The 19,197-nt window shown below is 38.7% G+C and overlaps 1 long non-coding RNA gene across 1 annotated transcript; it reads right to left on the reverse strand.

Annotated features, from left to right (window-relative positions):
• Positions 1–1,397: 1,397 nt before the first annotated feature.
• LOC147644865 (uncharacterized) lies at positions 1,398–18,899 on the reverse strand. Its single transcript, XR_015273229.1, has 2 exons — positions 7,717–18,899; positions 1,398–7,159 (listed from the first exon to the last, which is right to left on the reverse strand). It is a non-coding gene; the product is annotated as an uncharacterized LOC147644865 (long non-coding RNA).
• Positions 18,900–19,197: the final 298 nt, after the last annotated feature.

Raw genomic sequence — 19,197 nt, forward strand, 5'->3', positions numbered from 1 at the left:
CCGCCTCTATTCTTATACGAATACAAAAGGTCCACCGCGGCCAAGAAATTAAAAGTTCTTAAAAACAAGTATTTTTAACATGGTTACCTAACAAATTGATCAGATTGATTAAGATTAAAAGGAATTTTTCATTTTCTAAAATAAATTTCGAAATAATCGATGTCAAACACGCGTAAACGCATTTATATTGTTTTTATAAAAAAATGTTATTAAAAAGGCATATGTTGTTTTGATGCCAATCTCGTAAACAAGATAATTTGGTTTGACTTTTACTTTCTAATACCAAACGGAAAATACAGAGTCAATATTTAATGCAAAAGGGTATATGCCATTACCAATATTCGTACAGCTTTAATTTCAATTATCGGTTTCTAGAATGTCGCGTGCGACCGGGACTAAAATGTAATTTAAAAAAATATCTACTTAATATTTTAAAATCATAAAAAATACATTATTAATATAATTGATGGCATAATTAATTAAAATTTATTGCATTACAATTTTTCATAATGCTTTGCTGAAATCAGAGCTTAAACTGGTTTCTTGCAAATGTATCTTCTGTTTTTGTTGCGTAAGAATGCAGTACACTTTTGTGAATATCTTGAAAACGAACAAGGGCCCAAAATATATCTTAGCACCAATTATAATGCTAACCAAGAGCTTTACGTTTCAAATTTTATAAAGTCAAAAAAAAGTCTTAACACATTTCAGGATGAAACTTCCTACCCTTTATTAGTTTTATTGTTTTCCATTAAAATGTTAGCAAACGACTATTTGATAAATTGGTCTGTAATAAATTCTATATATTCTATTCTATTCTACGCTTTTCTGTGGAACGAAATAAAAAGTATCCTAAGTCCGTCTCCTGGCTCTAATCTACCTTCCTACCAATTTGGGTTATAAGTGGTGTAACAGATACGACTTTCTTTTTTATATATCCACAGTCCCACAGACTTTAGCACATGCCTACTTATTCCACATATGTAAAACCATGCATAATCATCGAATAATAACCAGATAGTCATCGGACACCACAACTCCACAGGAGTCCCCGATAGTAGACTAAACACAAGTCCCCAGTAGTAGAATAAACAATTTTATTGTATAAACATTCTCCCCTATTTGTAGCGTTCACACGCTCAAAGTTTGGAAATTTCAAAAAGAGCACATGTATCCAAGGGCGAATGCACTTGAATCCAAAAGAAATTAAAGAATAAATTAAGCTCTCTCTGTAACGAATCGCTACACTCAAAACAAATGTCACAGGCAAGTTGTTAGCTCGAGTTCGGAGCGCACGAGTTACAGTCTCGTGACCGAGGGAGTAGAGGAGATCTCGTATGCGAGTATCGCTTTACTAAATGCTGGAAGGAAGGCTTGCAAACAAACGACCGTGTTGCTTAGAGTACAAAATAAGACTGCCTGTTTATTACAATGAATACTTCACGAGTATAGGTATGAGTGTACAAGAATGTGTGTGTTTGTCGGAGTTCATGCGTTGACGATCTTTGTTGTTGTCCCGTCTGTGTTCTCTCCCTGTGGCCGTGGAGAGGGGTATGTTAACTCGTGCGTTGACGATCTTTGTTGTTGTCGCGTCTGTGTTCTCTCCCTGTGGCCGTGGAGAGGGGTATGTTAACTCCTCCCCCCCCAGTCCGAAGAGAAGGCCACGGAGGGGGAATGGCCGGATCGGAGACAGTTGGCCAGGCGGCGTGTTGTTGGTTTACGCCACGAACTCCGACGATATTTTAAATTTAACAAATTTTTTTTCAATAATGGTTATCATAATGTTAAACATGTGTATTGTTTTTAAAGTATAACATAATTCATAAGTATGTTCATTTAATGCTAACGTCACATTTTGTTTACTTATTATGTCTCTTATGTTGTATTTGTTCCTTATAAAATAACAATTTAGGTTTAGCTTACTGGCTAAGGGGCTATCAACTACGTTGCTTACATAATCAGTTACTATACATAATCCTATTACCATAAATTGAAATGAATAAATGTTATTTCTGTCTTCTCCAAGTTCGTTAAAGAAAGAGTTTTGTGCATTTTTAAAGAGAAAAAAAAAATTTATTATTATTGCTTAAGCTGGTGATCCGGTGTTTGTAAATTTCTTAACTGTTTTTCTGATTTTTTGTTTGTGTAACTTTTGACCTTTAGTTGTTAAGAAGGTGATGCCTTTGTCTTTACCTACTTTGTGAATTGAAAATCTCGGGGTTATCTTGTTTCTACGGTTTTCTTTTCTAAATACTGTATCATTGGGCTCGACTTGGACTGGTGTCTCTCTTTCCTCGTTTAATTTAGTCAATCTTTTCTCTGTGGTCAAGTTTAAATGTTCTTGTACTTTTGGGTATATGTCCTTTCTAAATTCGTTTAGTTTCTGAAGGTAATCGTGGTGATTGTCGAATGTTATTGTTTTGTTAAATATGTGAGTTCTTCCGTGAAAGAGTTCGAAAGGGGTATAGGAGGTGCTGGAGTGTATTGCATTGTTATAAGTTGCAACTGCTTCTGCGAGTATTTGGTCGTGACCGCATTCTAGGCGTGCTTCCTTTCTTTTGTTCATAATTATTCTGTATAGTTCGGTTAAAGTGGAATGCAGTCTTTCGACCGAAGCGTTGCCCGTTGATTGTTGAAATGAAGTTGTATGGGCTGTTATTTGGAATTGGGTTAAGAGATCGTTGAATAGACTGCCCGAAAATTCCGCTCCCTGGTCGAAAATTATTTTCTTTGGTGCGCCATAGTGACTTATAAATTGTAATAGGGCATCGGCGACTTTTATTGAATTCCTATTGCTAAGGGGGTAGGCTTGCGCTAGCTTGGTGAATTTGTCTATAATGGTGAGGTTACAAGCATTGTTAATGAAATATATGTCTATATGCATGACTGCCAATGGTCCATCTGGGGCGGTTGAGGTTTGCATCAGTGGTCTATGGGGGTGTCTATCGTACTTGAGGGTTAGACAAGTATCCCAATTTTTTATAATTTTTGTGATAATGTCTTTTAAATGCGGAAAATAAATGTCCCTTTTTAAATGGTTATATGTTTCATCTATCCCCCTATGATTGGTGTTAAAGTGGTACTCACGAATTTTGTTTTCCTGGTCATGGGGATTAGTTATTTCGGTTAGCCATATTTTGCAGCGGGAAATTTTGTATAAATCGTTTTCGAAGAAATAGTTATTATAGGATTCTTCTATTATTTTGAAAATATCGTCTGGTGCAAATATTGCGAATGTTTTATTCGGCTTTAGGATTGTTTGAAGGGTGTTTGTAACAGAGTCGAAAGTATGCACGGGTTTTGTGATTATGTGTCTTATTTTATGGGCAAATGGTGTTTCTACTTGTCTTTCAGTTGTTAATCCGATACGGAATATTATTTGACTATTGAAGTGATTTAGTGGTTGTGAAGCAATTGGTATACTTTGTGGGTCTTCGTTTATGTTCAAGTTTGGCTCAATTCTGCTGAGTGCGTCAGCGACTACATTTTGCGACCCTTTTTTGTATACTACTTCGTAGTCGTAAGCGGCCAGGATAGTTTTCCATCGAAGTAGTTTTGGATTTTGGCCTTTAAGGTTTTCTAGCCACGTTAATGGCTTATGGTCTGTGACTATTTTAAATCTACGCCCGAAGAGGTATGGTCTGAAATGACCTACAGACCAAATAATAGCTAGCATTTCTTTCTCTATCGTAGAATAGCGGATTTCCGTATCCGATAGTGTCCTGCTAGCGAAGGATATGGGTCTGTCATTAGTGTCTGGGCCTTGTGACAACACAGAGCCTATCGCATAATTACTTGCGTCTGTGGTCAACGTAAATGGTTTATTAAAATCAGGGTATGTGAGTATGGGATCATTACAAAGAAGATCTTTCGACGTTTCGAATGCTTGTTTAAATTCCTCATCTATTATTATAGATTTCTTTCCTTTTAACTGTCTCGTTATGGGTTTAGTTATTTTTGCGAAGTCCTTAATAAATTTTCTGTAATACCCTAATAATCCCAAAAATGATTTAATTTCCCTGGTTGTCTTTGGGCAGGGGAAATCTTTGATGGCTTGAATCTTAAGTGGGTTTGGTTTGACTTCTTCCTGGGTGACGATGTGTCCCAGGAAGTCGATTTCCTTCCTTAAAAAGTGACACTTGCTCGGTTGGATTTTTAGATTTGCGTTTTGGAGTTTTATGAATACAGATTTAATATCTGTTATATGCTTTTGGAGTGAGGGAGAGAATACTATTATGTCGTCGAGATAGACGAGACAGACGTTACCGACTAGATCACCTAAGACGTTGTCCATAACGCGTTGGAACGTGGCAGGGGCGTTCTTGAGACCGAAGGGCATCCTCGTGAACTCGTAATGCCCATTTTCGACGGTGAATGCCGTCTTGCTTGCGTCGCGTGGGTTCATTTGGATTTGGTGAAAGCCACTTGCTAAGTCTATTGTTGTGAAATACATGGTCTTTCCTATGCTGTCTAGTATATCTGCAATGTTCGGAATAGGGTATCTATCAGAGATAGTTTTTTCATTTAATTTTCGAAAATCGATTACCAAGCGCCACTTTTTTTCGCCTGTGATGTCACCTTTCTTAGGTACGATCCAAACGGGTGCACTCCAAGGGGAATGGCTGTTTTTTATGATGTTCTGTTCGAGCATTTTTGAGATTTGCTTTCGAACTTCGTCTTTATGTACAAATGGGTAACGGTAAGATTTTGTGTGAATCGGTATATTATCTGTTGTTGGTATAGAGTGTTTGACGGCGTTAGAGAACGTTAGTTTATTGTTTTTGTCGTGAAAGAGTCTTTTGAATGATTTGCATAGTTTGAGAATATGTTGTTTTTCCTCGCTGTTAAGGTGTTCCGTTTGAATGTTTAACTGTTGGTCGTCCGGTAATTCTGTATTAGTTGCCGCGGACATGCAGTTTAAGTATTGATGGGTTAGCGGAGAGAACTCTTCTGCCTGTAGCGGTTCTTCAAGATAGAGTGTTTGGATCTGGTCTGAGTTATTACAGACTTCGAAATAGGCGGATCCTGCGTATGCGGTGTATAAGCCGCCTGTTATGACTATTTGATTATCCAGATTCGTGGTTTCATATATAAAGTCTCCCTGCATGAAGTTTACTGGGAGCGGAAGTCGTATTTTAGTATTTTGTGGTAGGGTATGTAATGTATCTACAGGGTTTTCTCTTGTAAAGATTGGGATGGCGGTTTCTGGTGTTTCTAATATGGAGTCGGCAAGGTTTATTTTTGCATTTAGGCCGGATAGGAAATCCATACCTAGGAGACCATTGAAGTGGGGGTGGAAATTAAATAGTAAGAACTTGAAATTGGAAATTTTTCCGAATTGTTTGAAATTTATTTCATCTGAATATTCCCGAATTTTGAATGTACTAAGTACGGTGTGGATATTTATAACGGAAGTTAGTTTTTTTATATGGTCTTCGTTAATAAGTGCTGGGTTTATGAATGAGTAGGTAGATCCAGTGTCTATTAGGAATTTGAGAGGTTTTGGCACCATGGAATTTGGTGATAAGAAAACAAATGGCAAGGAAGATCCGTGACTCTTCTTGCTTATGTACCCGACTGGCTTCCCGAGGCTTCTTTTAAAAAATTTGCATCATCGTTGATGTTACATAGGGGAGCGCTTGGATTATGTTTGTTCTTGTCTTGGTGGTTTAGGGTCTGATCTGGTTTGTCGTTATTGTGGAAGGGGTTCCTGCCCGAAGTTTGTCTATCGTGTCGACCGTTACTATTCTTATTGGAATTATGTTGACGTGTGAAGCGTCTTTCATTATTGTTGTTAAAATTTTGTTGTCGCTGTGTAAAGCGACTATTATTGTCGTTGTTGGTGTTATCATGGCGGGCATTGTTGCCATTATTATAGTTCTGTTGTCCTGGTATGTAGCGTCTATTTTAGTCATTATTGGTTGGTTGTCCTTTCGCATATGGGTGATTCCTGTATGTCAAGCTGTCGCGTCGTTGGTTTTCTTGGTGTTTATTCAGGTTTCTAGAAAAACTCAATTCGATCTGTCCGTACTCGTACGCTTTCTCAATTGTCTCTGGTCTTTGGTTCCTAATGGCTGACCTAAGTGGGTCCCTTAATCCAACTAGGAATGTATTAAGGCAGAATCTGTCATATTGGTCACGTTTGGTTGTGAGTGAGTGTTCACTAGGGTCTGTTTCTCTGGCCAGAGACATTAATTCACTTCTTATTTTAGTGGCTGTGTAATATAACTTTCCCATACTGAGTCCGTCCGGAAGATTATGTAGCTCTCTAACAAGCATTTCTTCCGTTTTTTTACTGGAGTATAGTCGCTTTAGGTTTGCTTTGATGTCATCCCAACTGAGGAGTACATCGCAGATACTCAGCGCTTCGTCCGCCCTGCCTTTAATTTTGTCACGGATAGTTCCCAGTAAGTACTGTCCGCAAGTTGCTTGGTCCACTGATCCGGCTAACAAAAGTAGTTGTTCTACTCTACCTATGAATCTATCTAGATTGTCAGGTGGGCCTTCGTAGGTGGGTAGTTGATGAACAAGGGCTAGTAGTTGTGGTAGATTCAGGCTTGTGTTTGTGGAAGTTGATAAATTGCTAAGGGTGGGGCTTTGTGCGTTACCGGAATCCATAGCGTTGGTGAGACTATTGCTTTGGGATTGAACTAGCTGGTCTTTCTCTTTTGTTTCTATTGCTTTCCTTGTCTCAGATAGACTGGCCTCGCTTCTTAGACCCAATCTTTTTTTTTGTACATTTACGTGTATTGAGAAGAAATGGTATGTATATAGTGTATATAAAATAGTAATAATGTAAAGTAGTAATTAAGTGTATGTATATTACTTATGTGTATGTGTTTTTTTTTTTTATAGGATAAATTTTGGGTGTGTATATCTGCTATACGGCTTCGTTTGTATATTAGTGTGGTAATTTAGTGTACTATAATAAGTGACACTATTTATATGTATCTATGCTTGGGTGCAAGAAAATTGGTATGTATTCTTTACAAAGTAAAAGAAAACCTGTAGTGTGTGTTCGTTACGCAGTTTCTCTTCTCCTTGCTTCCCTGTGTTTAGTGTAAGTTGTATGCCATTCGTGTAGTGTTGCTGTGTTTCCGTCCACCCTCGTTGTTGTTTTTTTTTTTTTTTGTGGTTTTGTAGATGTTATCGACTTCAACTGTAATGTATGTGATTTAGTAAATATTTAATGTGTTAGAGGTTAGTGAACATGTGACAACAATAACGTTAAGTTGTACGTGGAATGTTTTGTTGTTTCTTCTTTTTTTTTTGTATATAATATAACATATAACATTTTCCTTTAATTCATATTTATTTTATTTTTTTTTTAATATGGTTCTATTTTCGTAGTGCATAGTGTATAAAAGGAATTCAACAGTGTGCAAGCCAACGCGGCATCAAGTGTCGGTCCGCCACTCTGGCGCGTCGTCAGCTCTTAGCGGCAGCCACTGCACAACGACGCAACAAGAATTTCACAAGCGGCGTAACACAAATACATATGTACATGATTACTTGAAATTTGCCGAAGGGAACAGTATCACTGTGTATGACATTTATTTTATTTTTTATTTTTCTTTTTTTTTTTTAGTAGTATTTTTGTTTTTATGTATTTCATAATAATAAATTTGCGTTCATGTAAATTGATAAATGGAAACGATCCCGGTGCCTTAACAGCGATTGTTGTACACATATACGGTCGTTAATCACATAACTTACATTTATTTTTGTAAATCACTGTGTGTGGATTGTCCCGTTGCGTTGTGGGCGATTGATGTACACATTGGCGCATCGGTGATATTTGAAAGCACGTTGTTATATTTTCGGTTCTTACGCAGCGGAGTTCTATTCACAACGAAGTCTAATATTCGACTGATCTGTCTTCACAATATTCTTCTTCGGTGCACAATGAACCACACTCGGCGACAGCGACGCCAGGCTGTCGTCGCGACCTAACGGTTGTTCTCATAAATGCGGGGCCACAACAACCAATCGCAGTATAGCTACGGGCTGATGCGATATTGGCATAGTGATGAAATTACTATTCTGGTGAAATACCCAAAAAGCATACACGTACACCTAGTGATCTCCGGCACACTCGCACGGTCGCCAGGCTGTCGTCGCGACCTAACGGTTGTTCTCATAAATGCGGGGCCACAACAACCAATCGCAGTATAGCTACGGGCTGATGCGATATTGGCATAGTGATGAAATTACTATTCTGGTGAAATTCCCAAAAAGCATACACGTACTCTCTCACACACGCACACCTAGTGATCTCCGGCACACTCGCACGGTCGCCACACACAGTAGTTTGAGATGTCGAGTTTTTGATCTATTTGCCAATTTCTCATTTAATTTTTTCTCTTTTTTTTTTTTGTTGAGTTGTTGTGTATGGATGATACCGGTGCCTTATCAGCGTTTGATGTACACATATACGGTCATCGCACACAACAACTCGTTGATAGAGTAGTTGTAAATTGTCCCGCGCAAGTGAACCCGGTGCCTTATCAGCGTTTGATGTACACATATAAGGTCGCTTGCGCGGCATTTAGAATTTCATTTTGTTTGTTTTATTTGCACATTTTTGTATATCGCTCCCTCCTGAAATCCCATTTACACTTGCACGTTATTATGTTTTATTTTCTTTTGCAGTTGTTCTCTCTTTTAAGTATGTATGTATTATAATTATTTCGCTACTAAAAGTTTCCACGACCACCGCTGTCACCTGTTCACTCACCTCAGCACACAAAGAAATTAGAACGATAAGCGTAGTGGGCATGGTTAATCCCTTGTTCGTAGTTCGGCTGCGCCAGTTACAGTCTCGTGACCGAGAGATCTCGTATGCGAGTATCGCTTTACTAAATGCTGGAAGGAAGGCTTGCAAACAAACGACCGTGTTGCTTAGAGTACAAAATAAGACTGCCTGTTTAATACAATGAATACTTCACGAGTATAGGTATGAGTGTACAAGAATGTGTGTGTTTGTCGGAGTTCATGCGTTGACGATCTTTGTTGTTGTCCCGTCTGTGTTCTCTCCCTGTGGCCGTGGAGAGGGGTATGTTAACTCGTGCGTTGACGATCTTTGTTGTTGTCGCGTCTGTGTTCTCTCCCTGTGGCCGTGGAGAGGGGTATGTTAACTCACGCAAGATATTTTTCCGGCTTCGGCTCGTCGGCTACGGGAGTGATGGTCTTGCTCAGATCTCGGGTTGCCTTTGCATAATTTTAAACAGAAATAACTGCGTGCTACAACAAGCTTAAACCGGGACAGAGAAACAGACAACACATAAATAAAAGTTGAGGAAAATTTAACTCTCTTCGGCTTACTCCCCCTTTTTTAGCACTCCTGGTGTTCTGGAGGCTCTAGTTTGCCCACCCTTCCTATGGTCGCTCCCATCCTCAAAGCTATATAGCTTGAGCGACCCCTTCGACAAGTGCTACCCTACATCACAACGCATGCCAGCTGCGGCCAATACTCGACATTTTAAAACATTATAATAATTTTATTTAAAACTAGAAAAATATAAATTCATTACTTAAAATAAGAAACGTATATAGTCAATTAAGCATTAAAACTTAGAGTACCGATGATAAATAAATATACGTCCTTCAACTCGATTTCGGGCAAAAATAAAAATAATGGCAAAACAATTTTGGGCAAGTTGGAGGAAATTGTTAATTACGCTGACTGAGATTCAATCCACATGTTGCAACAACAAAAATAATAATTCGAATTGGAGAAGCATAAAAGCCCTCAGCTCAAATAGCCTTATGTATCAGCGTTCCTTTTTTTCCTTTCCCTCTTCGTTTTCTGCCGTTGGTTCGGTTAACTTTTCGATCTTTCTTTTACGTTAACGGCTCAAGATTTGGGACATTTTCTTTCTTTCCAATTCATTTCTTTTTTTTGTACTTGAAATTGTTTAAATTATTACTTCGACACTCACCATTTTCTTAACTCCACCGATGAAAGCGCTTTCCTCGGAGGCTAGCTGAAAATTGGGATGAAAATGATACATGCAAAAAAAAGAAATTCACATCCCTAAAAGAGATTACGAAGATGGGGGGGAAACTATAAAAAAAAGACGCATACGGCCCGCGCTATTTAAATCGATTTTCTCATTAATTTTCACCGGAATGCAACGAATTAACATTTCTCTTTGCCGCACATTGCTCTTTACATATGCCTAAGTTCATTTCACATCATTCTTTTTTTCCTTGCAATTTTTCCGAAATTTAACCTAACTTAAAATTTATATTTTTTCTTACACTAATTTTCCATATTATCTTCACTGACACTGGAACAAAATGGGGGTCGAAAATTCCCTTTTTCTTTACAATAGTTCGTCGCGATGAGGCATGGGGCTCGAATTAAATGTACTTTGGCCGGGATCCCATTGCGGCGGCGAGTTCAAAACGCCCGAAAGAATTACATTAAACTAATCGCAATGCTTTGCCGAAGCCTACGCCTACACCGACTCTGGCATAAAAGCTCGTACGACTGCTACCGAATTCTCTGCTTAGTTGTGCTCTCTAGAGCTGTTCGCCAAGGGGACAAAGGTCGTTCTACAGCATTCGGCGATTAATTATGCTTCAACCCCATAAAATTATATAAAAAAGTAATATTTTCCCCAGCTCTGGTGAGCGGGGCGACGGAAAGTCCTCCTCCTAGAATTCAGATCCAGGCGTTTAAAAGAATCCAAGAAGCTGCGCCGGAGTCGTTTCGTTGCCTGCCCCTCGCCTCTCCTCGGGCCTTCGAGCGGTACAAACTGCAGCCTTTAAAATTCATAAATAAGTTCAAGCTGCCTATGCTTTTCCCTATCTGTACGCTCACCTTTCTATTCGTGGCTCAGTGGCCAATAAGCAAAATTGTATTCTCAGCACTTTGAACACTCGCGATTACTTTTTCGAAATTTTGTCGCCAGTCGCCAAATATAGCAGTCACTACACTTCAGCAGCCAAAAATGGAATGCTGGAAGATGACGCCGGAAAGTGGCGGTAACCCAATGTGAAAGTGGGGGAAACGGGGAGACCGTTGACAAATGCCTCTGTTACTCTCTCACCCGATCTTTCGTGCCCTAGCCGACCTACGCTTGCTACACTGGCAAAGCCGCCTTTCGACTATGATCGACCAACAGATGGCGCTAATAAAAAGTATCTTATACCGAGCAAGCGCTACATCTCTTAGGATCTTCGAAATCCATCAAAGTCCTGGAGACCAAGGCTTGGACGTCAACTTTCCATGTTCAATAAGATGAGTTCAGATTAAGACACGAAATTAATCGGTCGGTGTTCTTCAATAAAAAAATATATTGTAAAAATTCGGTTTAAATAAAATAAAATATTTCTTTAAACTTACGGAATACCAAGTATTTAATTATATAGATTATATGTATCTATATATATAAAAATGCTCTGTTCGTGTCTACTAGACTTGAAAAGTTCTAAACCGTTTAAGCCCAAATTTTTACACAACATGCGTTGATGTTCCAGCTCGGTTATTGTCTACTTTTGATGTTGATAGCTTATCTGTGGTTGCGAATATATACATTTTTTTAGCGTTTCCCCGTGCCCCTACTGCTGCGCTTTTACAGGCAGCCAGCTGAATCGAAGCATTTCCTGTCAAACATTCAAAACATATTGAAAGAAGAAACTTGAAAAGTTCTCAACCGTTAAAGCCAAATTTTTACACAACATGCGTTGAGGTTCCAGCTCGGTTATTGTCTACTTTTGATGTTGATAGCTTATCTGTTTTTGCGAATATATCAATTTTTTTTCGCGTTTCCCGTGCCCCTACTGCTGCGCCCTCTACATGCAGCCAGCTGAATCAAAGCATTTCCTGTCAAACATTCCCAACATATTGAAAGAAGAAATTGGAGATAAACATTTTATTTTTTTGTTCAGGTTCAGTAAGAAACGAAGTTATGCCACCCAAGAAGTCGAGTTTGGGTCGTCGTACTCGAAATACAGAAGCAAACAGACGTAAGATTACGAATATGACTGACGAAGAACGGGCCTCCATTCGAGAGACTGAGCGGCTGAAAGCAATGCAGATGCACAACGCGGAATCAGCAGAAAGACGAGCATAGAGATAGGCTTAAGAGAAAACGATTGAGAGTTAGGCAGTCGCGTTCTGCAGCAACCGATTTGATTCACTCTCAAAATAATGAACGCGACAGGGCAAGGGTAGCTGAAGCGCGTTTAAAGCTTGCAGAAGATCAACACCTGCAATACAATCGTCTTGCATTCCGATATAATACATCTGTTGATTATAGCTCGAATCGCAATGCGTCAGGTCTGCACATACTGCCAGGCTCTCAAATTCAAAAACGAACCAAAAGGATTGTGTTGCGCTTCCGGGAAAGTGAAATTGAGGAGAATGGAGAAACGAAGAATATTGTATACCAAGTATTACACAATTAAATGAATTTGAAAATTATTCTTTTTTGTTTGACTTCTTTCTTATGCGTGCAACCACAATATGCCACAGAGAAACGTGGCAGGGTACAGCTAGTTACTTATAAAAATAAAGAAAAAATAACAATATAAAAGCATTCAAGAACAAAAAAAATGTAAACATGCTAAAATCAAAACAGACAAACACATGTATACAAAAACAGTGCAATACATGTTTGAGATCAGCTGTTTCTGCTGCCGTTCTCGTCCCCGTCTCTACCTAACAAGCGGTCAAAAAATATTAAATTTAAATTTTTCGTCGTTGCTCTTGCGAACAGAAGCACACACATATTTAAGGACACATACGCACTTGCTTGTTTTTGTGTTTACTCGTGCATGCAAAGGAATGCAACGGTCTTTACTTTGTCAGAGCAGGAAGAGCACCACTGCACTATGTGGAATTTGACCGTTTTCATGGACAAAATTAAAATTTTTGAAATTAACATTTTTCACTGCAGGTTTCTTGTATAATGATGTGTATGAATATTGGAAGGTATTTCAGAAAAGTGTGCGTGTCAACGCCTCCCTCCGCCCACAGAAATCGAAAAAAAATCGAATATTTAAAGCAATTTTCAAATTTTGGAACACAGGATGAATTTCTTATTTTAAATGTGTCCTGCAAATTTGGTTCAGATCGGATTGTAAATATAGAAGTTATTTAAGAAGAACTTTTTTTTTTTGGTTTTATTATTCTATGTATTCATTTTCAACTTCATCCTTGTCATCAATTTCATTATTATTTTGAAAAAATAATAAAATAAAATATGTATTGTCGTCTTCCCTTACGTCGATACCAGTTTTAACGGTAAAGAAACATACGAAAGTAACACGCAACATATTAGTATCAGCACATAGTAATAACCTTAAGAATTAATATTAATTTTGAATTTGGTTATTTAATGCACCGCCAAGTCAACCTTTAAGACAGCCCGTGGTGTTCGCTTGCAACAGCTGACTTTAACAGCTGTTATTTTAACATTGAACTGTTAAGTTAACATTTTAGGTATGTAACATAGCATGATCATTTCTTAATATGGTATCATTGAAAATACGGAAATTTGAATACTCGCGAAAAATGAGTTTTGGCCACGAAAATGGGTCAAATTTCACATAGTGCACTGTCGTTTGAATCAAAAAATTAGCCTCATATTGCATAACGATTGCATGGTCGTAAGCCATCTTATAAACTGTATAGTCTTTGCTTAGACTATTTTATGATGTTATTTCTGGAAGAGAAAATTAATCTGCCTTGCAGTCCCTGCTTAGGCGCCATCTTTTTTCTTATTTCAAAGGTAGTAAATAAAATACGAATATACATAGAGATAGGAAATAATAATAAGAAAGAGAAGTCCACTTCCGTGGGACTGCTGCAAAGCTATAATCCGCTGTCGGCTTGACTGGGTGCCATGGGCAGAAATGAGGGCGATTTTAGTCTATTTTTAGTCTATTTATATTTCTGCCCCCACCAAATTACCTGTAGGAAAATCATACAAAGGTGCCTTAAGGTTTTCAGAAACAGTCTCCGGAACCAGGAATGTTTTTGACGCGCACGCCTAATAAGGTCTAGATTCAGCAGGTCATTAAAACTCACTGATCTACCTTTATCCAATTCTCTAAGTCCCCTGCGCCGACGTTGACGAGAAGGTCGAGCTTTTACCCTCGCCTAAGCCTTCGGGAGTTTCATTCTCTGACGGCTGTCCGATTGTAGAAGTTACGCAGCTGCGCGCTAGGAAGCTCTCTTCGTCGTAATGCTGTGATACGCGCCTGGCGTCCGTGAAGGCACTGACGGAGTCAGACCTCCAGCGACTGCGCGGCGGCAGAGAAAGTCTGAGGAGCCTGGCTTTCTGAAATGCTGTTGCGTGTGTGGCGGCGCTTTGAACTGCCCACGACAGTGGTCCTAGCTCGGCTTAACCTACTTTAACTCTATATTATAAATATAAGTCAAGTCCTAAAGTGTCAGATTTATTTGTAAGATTATTAACAAGCACTTCACGCTGGTTGACACAAGCAAATCTAAACCTATTAGATTAGCAGATTTCAGGCACATTGCATTCTGACAGTCTTATGTTTAGTTCCTCCATGACAACATCCTGTCCCAGCGTTTTTATAACCAAGTTTATACGTAGGCATACTGATAATAGTCCAATAGAACATCTATTTCTCGAGATTACTAATAAACTGACATCAAAGAAAATTCTTATTGGATGCATTTTATTTCGATAAGTCGAATATGGAAAGAAATAAGGTCCTTAAGAATAGGCAGGCAAATAAAAACGCTGGGACAGGATGTTATCAAGGAGAAACTAAACATAAGACTGTCAGAATGCAATGTGCCTGAAATCTTTCAGGTATATTCTATTGGACTATTATCAGTATGCCTACGTATAAACTTGGTTATTCACTTTTTAGAGACACATATTTTCTCGACAGACTTTGAGCGTTTAAGTGGTAAATTTTAAGCAGAGTATGGATATTGGAGTTAACTACATTGACATCCATTTTGATATTTAAATAAGATTATTATTACATATTTAATAAATCAGGAGCTTTATTTTATCGCATGTATGCCCCCATTGTTCTCAGTACCTCTGCCGGGACCGGGTCCACAATTGTTTGAACCGATCGATGTGCCCGTGCACGAAAAATGGATCTGACAACAGGAGACGAAGTGAGATGCAACAAAACGCAAAGCTTGTGGAATAGTGTTTTTTGGTTTTCGCCTTCGTATGTGCAACGACTTGATTGATTGATTTGCACTACTTACACAATTTAAAAATTTTTGCGGAGTTCCAAACTTCACGACTTTCCCTTTCGGATATTCTTTTCGCTTAGTTGTTTAGTTTTTTTTCTGTTTGCAACATTTAGCTTAACTTAGTACTCAAGAAATAAAAAAAAACAGAAAGTACATGGAGTTTATTTACATGATATGTATTTATTTATGTTGGTAATAGGCTTTAAAAATATCGTAAAATTTTTATGAAACAAAATAGAACTTTATTAGAACTTTACGTAGCTTTTAATTTAAATCGTTTTTGGTTGTGGGACTCCTTCTCGTCTTCGGCTGGTCTCTTTATAACGGATTTACTAAAATAAAAAAAAAAGTGAACAATATTTTAATACAATTGTATTTTTTTTTAAGACTATAGGAAAGCTGAAGTTTATTTCATCAAGAATTTGTTCCGTAGAAAATTTCCTATGGAGTCAGGATTTTGAGATACTTGAGGATACGTAGAGTCCTCAATAGATCAATTTCTTCTCAAATTTATGACTGTTCAAAGTTACGATTTCATGGCTTCATGCAATGCCCTAGACATAATTAGAGTTTGCAAGAAGCCTTTTATTTGTATCATCACACAGCTACAACTTTGCGAAAAAAATCCTTCCTTCCTTCTCTTGAGGTCTTACATTTAAGTAAAGAGTTGTACTAAATGATAAAATTAGAGAAAGAGTCCATAACCTTAATACATAACTTCAAATACATTAAAATCCTAATGTAATGGGAAAATTCGGACGCCGGATTCGGATTCTAAAAACCAAATTCCTTCGGTTCAGCTTTCCATCAACTAAACCATGTTGACCTTTGTTATTGATTAAAGAGAGACGTTGGCAAGCCAAGAAGACATGCTTAAAACACGTAAAAATAAATCCAAGGATTAAGATATTTATAATTTCGGTAAGTACTGTAGATGTGTAAAACAAGATATATCATTAACATTGATTGAAATAATGTGTTGTCTTATTAAAATATTTATTTTTTTAGGAGTAGAAATGGTAATATTTAGTTTTAAAAGTTGGTTTAAGGGGAAAGAAAATATTTAAATATATCTCTCTACTACGCAAGTTTGAGTTAGAAAAATATTCATGTTCCTATATAAAATGAAAAAGTGAGACTATATAAAGGACTCACTGGAAAGTTTTATTCAGATAGTTTATTTAGAAACGGGCAGACAGACGGACAAACGATCGGAAAATGAAGTCCATTTTTTTATATCCTCACACAGTTGAGAATGATGTAATGTAATGTAAGTATAGTTCCTTTGAATATTGCATGCTAATAGGCACGTCGGCAAGTGATTATTCATGATAATCAAATACAAAATTATCGTGCCGAGCAAAATGCATTGACACGGACCCAATATGCACGTTCGCCGTGCAGAACGCTACCTCAGAATAGACGAAATTTACCTAGAAAAAAAAACAAATATTAATTTTTGAAATAGCCTCAAATTTTCAGGCGTTCAGGGTGGTGTAACCCCTTAAGGTACAATGGCATATTAATATTTTGAAAATGAAAATCTTTTATTTTTTTCGAACTTGCTTCCAAGCATTTTGAATAAAGGCCCATTTCACCATAGGCAAAGCGCTTTGTTATCACCAACTAACCAATATAATAATAATAATAAATTAATTCAGATCTATTTTGTTAAGTCAGCGTTGAGCAATTCAAAATCTTCTGCATGAGCATAATGAATTAGTTAGATTGTTCAAAACCGCATTAGATAAAATGCGTTCCGACGGCCAAAAAATCATTATCAGAACCGTCAAAGGACCCACTAAAAGCCATGCAAGACATTAAGTTGTCAAAAAAATAGTTTATCATTATGCTCATTATCATTATGCTCTCAATTTATGAGATTCTAGTTAATTATATGTAAATTTGATTTATCTGTGTTTTGTTATCACTCTGGAGTATACTTGTATACTTGTTTATTTTTAGTGCCAGGTATCTACACTCATAAAAATATTTGTCTAGATTTTAGAAAAAAAAAACCTTCAGGTGAACCCTTCACGTGGGCACCCGCTGGGATATGGGCACAGTATTACCCCAGAGCACGGGTAATGGATTGCCTCATGCTCCGTCCGCGGTAATGCAGTGTCCAGTTAAGGCTTAGGCTCAATTCCTCCCCTAAAGCCGGAGGAAATAAATCATTAGCCATGATGGGAAGTGCCTGGCGGTAGGTATAAAGCGCTAGTGGGTGGTTCCCCTGAAAAAGTTTGGAGGTACGGAGAAATCAATCGGGACTAGGATGTCAACCCAAGCGTCGGCGGAAAGCGTGACTGCTATCACCGGCGGGCACAGAGGGGGAGCAATCCTATCTACGTGTCGTCAGCAGTAACAGCTCTAATAAGACGTGAGCAGGTCATACTAGTTGTATCACTATGCCACATCAACGACTCCGAGCCTTAGTCGATGCAGGCTCGGACCTGGAAAGCGTACAGCTCATAACGGACACAAGCTCCCCGCGCAAGGACGGGACGAAACAGTCAAGAGAGGGGATAAATTCTAAGGCACAGTATAAGACGGCTCTCAATATCCACAGCCGATTTGAGGAAAAGGCTTCCGTCTCCCAAGAGAAGAAGCGGGAAGGATTATATAATCAACGAGGAATACAAAATCCTACCCAGAGATTACAAGAAGGAAATACGCAGAGCGCAATCAAACTCATGGAGAAACTTCTGCTCCAACATAGAGACGGCCCCAGAAACGGCTAAACTATGGATGTTGATATCAAAGCAACCTACAATACAGAGTCAGCTCAAACGCGAAAAACAGAAAAGCTGCTGGTTTACAAACGATATAGATGGACTATTGTCAACCTACAAGTATGCATACATAAAAGGGAAATCAGTGGAGTCGGCATTACATTCGTTAGTAGCCATCATTGTCAGAGCCCTGCACAATAAGGAATACGCTCTCGGAGTCTTTGTAGACATATCCTAGGCATTTCACAATGTAAGCACAGATGCAATAATAGATCGCCTGGAAGTGACCAACCACGCTACCAACTCCACCAAAGAAATCTTCTAAGTTGTAGGCGGATACAATCCGATTGGGAAACGGCTTCCATGCTGACAAGTTAGGAGCTCTTTCTTTTCACCAAGAGATACAAGGTACCGGTATGGATCTCCCCAAATATATACACAACCAGGCTAACCCCGGAAACAGAAGTCAAATACCTCGGCACTGTAAGAGACAACAAGCAAAACACAAAGGCCACCATTGCACTATACCCATCCAAGAAGATCTCTTACCGGATCTAAAGCACTTGTTCTACATATCAGTGGTGCGTCCGACAATGCCATAGAAAAGAAGACAGCTTATAGAGAGATCCCAGCGGCCAGACCTACTTTTCATATCTGGTGCGCTCAGGTCAACCTTTACAAAAGCACTAGAAACCTTAATTGACATTGATCCCCTCGATATTCACGCGCAACTGACTGCAGGAAGGTCTGTCGCTTCAGGGATTCGGGAAAAGTACAATTGGCCAAAATACGAGCAGCATTTCTGACTACATGATACCTAGAACTTCCCCGGAAGTCAAAACAACAACACTCATGGGACCCGACATATACACAGACGGCGCCAGGATGGAAGGAAGAGTTGGAGCATCCATATACTGTACAGACCCTGAGCTACCAAGCACATGCAGTATATTCCAGGCGAAGGTCTTTGCCATCAGGAACGCGGCAGAGCTTGCGCGGAGAATAGACCGCCCACGGGAGGGGGTAAACCTGTTCGTAGACAGTTAAGCGGCGATTAGATCAATGCAATCGTCAGAGCTGCAAATGCACTGGCAAGCAGGGAGGCACTAGATATTCTAAGCACAACAACGTCAGTGCGGATCTATTGGGTTCCCAGCTATCAGGGCATCGATGGCAACGAGACCGCAGAAGAACTTGCAAAGAAAGTAGTCAACTAGATAGCGATAGAATAGAAAATGTCCCCGTCTCCGTAAGAACGCTGCA

This window comes from Drosophila serrata, unplaced genomic scaffold (genome assembly GCF_035046125.1).
Source record: "Drosophila serrata isolate PLE 108 unplaced genomic scaffold, ASM3504612v1 contig_82, whole genome shotgun sequence".
Classification (NCBI taxonomy): Eukaryota; Metazoa; Arthropoda; class Insecta; order Diptera; family Drosophilidae; genus Drosophila; species Drosophila serrata.